The sequence below is a fragment of the Vespula pensylvanica genome, chromosome 12 (assembly GCF_014466175.1).
Source record: "Vespula pensylvanica isolate Volc-1 chromosome 12, ASM1446617v1, whole genome shotgun sequence".
Lineage (NCBI taxonomy): Eukaryota > Metazoa > Arthropoda > Insecta > Hymenoptera > Vespidae > Vespula > Vespula pensylvanica.
In genome coordinates this window covers 3,903,120-3,905,619 of record NC_057696.1, presented here as the reverse complement: position 1 = coordinate 3,905,619, position 2,500 = coordinate 3,903,120, and the positions used below count along the sequence as shown (strand labels likewise).

The window sequence follows — 2,500 nt, the reverse complement described above, 5'->3', positions numbered from 1 at the left end:
TTATGCAACGTAAAGTGGTCGACAAAGAAAGTCGGTTAGAGAAACAGCAGCAACAAGGACTCAAGGAGAATGGTGGTCGTCCAGTAATAAGAACGGGAGGTGGATGCTGCGGTGGATAAAACGACGATTCACGTAGAAGTTTCATTGCTTCCACTTCCCTTTCTTTCGATCCCACGCGATCTACGTTCTTATGACACTCGAGTTTCACGACTGCCCCTGTCATTTCCGCTTTCTGCCATTTTCTTTTCTAACTACTCTCCCTTTCTCTCTCTCTCTCTCCCTCTCTTTCTGTCTCTCTCTCTCTCTCTCTTTCTAAGTACTTTTTGTTTCTTATTTTCACCTGTAAAACAAATAATATACGTGTTAGACAAAATACCGAAATATTTTGCAAGATATTTTTTTCTTCTTTTTTGATCTTTATATATATATATATACGATGCGTTCTGCTCAGTCATGCAAATATTTTTTTTCGGCTAGATTGAATGCAAGAAGCGAGAAAGTTAAAAGAGACCAAAGAAAAAAGAAAAAAATATAAGAAAAAAATCATCGACCAACTCTTATCACCTCGTTATCCATACCACAGGGATCTTCGTATCTTGCATGTAACTACTCAAAGAGATCATAAGAAGGCACGAGAACGAGCAAGGATTACCTTAAGTGGAAGAGAAACGATTTTGAAATTTCCCGCGTGAAAGCTGATTCGCTCGACTTTTAACTGACTTAATGCCGATCTTAGCGACTAAGAACGTGCTAATTTGCACGTATAATAAATCCGCACTTGCGTTCCCCGTTTGAAAATCTCATTCTCTTTAATGCTAATTATTCTTTTATAATTGACTTTGAGATATTACTCTTTCTTTCGCTAGAAAATATTGTACAATCAGTATGGCGTGTCTCGTGCATATATTGCACTATATTACGAATATAAGAAACGCGGGAAAATTTATGCATTTGAAATCTTTCAAGATGAAAATCTTACAGGACGAGTAAAAAAAAAAAAAAGAAAAGAAAGAAAGAAAGAAAAGAAAAATAAATAAATAAAGTCATTTCTTTTTCTTCTATTTGATCTTTCGACTTATATCTATGTATTTTAGCACAAAAAAAATAAAGATTATGAAAACTAATACGATTAGAAGTGAACGAACGATCGGATGTATATTTCTATGTAAATTATTTATTATACGATAAAAAAAACTAATGCGACGTGTGTTATTCGAACTTTCTATATTATCTATGTTACATACGTATTTATCAAATGTTATCGACTTAGAGAGTCGAAGAAGTTGGTCTCTTAGTTGCTAGCTAGCTAAACATTAACGAGGATTTAATCGTCTTGTTTGCGAGTTTCTTCCTCTTATCGTATTACTTCTGTTAGATTTCATTAAAAACTTCCTACGACCTTCTAGGTGAAAATACGGCATCCGTCCGATCTTATTTGCAAGTTAATCTCTAACGAGAAAGAGAGAGAGAGAGAGAGAGAGAAAGAGAGAGAAAGAGATTGATCGTATATACATACATTGTTCGCAATATTAATCTACCGAAACTATTTCACAATCTAAAACCTCACTATCTCTATCTCTATTTATCTCTGTTCTGTCTCTGTCTCTCTCTTTGTTTCTCTCTCTCTCTCTTTCTTTCTTTCTTTCTCTCTATTTATCTCTCTCTCTCTCTCTCTCTTTATTGTCTAATAATAAAGAAACAAATATATTCTTGAAAATGCAAGTATACAAATAAAAGGATTAACGTCGATCTTCATTAGTAAAGAGAAAAAAAGAATATAGGACAGGGTGACATGTAGAGAGATAAAGATAATTGGAGATAAATCATTCTAAATTATATATCACTTTCGAATAGAATTTTTTATTCTCTCTCTCTCTCTCTCTCTCTCTCTCTCTCTCTCTCTCTCTCTCTCCTCCCCCTCTATCTCTCTCTTTCTCTCCTTTGGCATATTACTAAATAATAATTTAATATGAATGCGACGTGAAAATATTATCATGTCGTTGGCATTGCAAAAACATGAATTAATAAATTGATATATGGCAATATTGTTCTAGACGATCGTTATCTAAAATAATATATCGTACGACGCAGTTTTTTTTTTTTTTTTAATTGTTATTTAAAGAAAAAAGAAGCAATGAAGAATTCAAATAAATATGGCAAAAATATGGTAAATTAAATTATGTATGTTCAAAGATGGCTGACATAGAATGTAGTTTTTGAATATTGACAATTGAAATATATCAACTTTCTATATCCATCTCTTTGTGTATATGTATATATATATATATATATATATATAAATAGAGATACACACACACACACACATATGTATATTTATGATTGTTTTTAAACATCGTGCTCACCGCATGACTACAATTGCAAACACACTTACGTAATACACAATTACGAACAAGTACAATTACGGTAGCATCTTGCGATTGATAATACATTATTAAATATCCTATCTCGCGTGAGCGAAAATTGTGTGAGAAAGAGAAAG

At 32.6% G+C, this 2,500-nt stretch overlaps 1 protein-coding gene across 4 annotated transcripts in view; it reads right to left on the bottom strand.

Annotated features, from left to right (window-relative positions):
* LOC122633364 overlaps positions 1–2,500 on the bottom strand; it is a 37,957-nt gene that overhangs the window by 33,789 nt on the left and 1,668 nt on the right. For 3 of the 4 annotated variants that reach the window (XM_043821164.1, XM_043821165.1, XM_043821167.1), the window contains exon 2: positions 1–340. This exon is cut by the window's left edge and continues 567 nt beyond it. The exons of the other annotated variant lie outside the window; for it this stretch is intronic. The gene's annotated coding sequence lies outside the window, so the exon portion shown is untranslated. The remainder of the gene's footprint in view (positions 341–2,500) is intronic. 4 annotated transcript variants of the gene reach the window in all.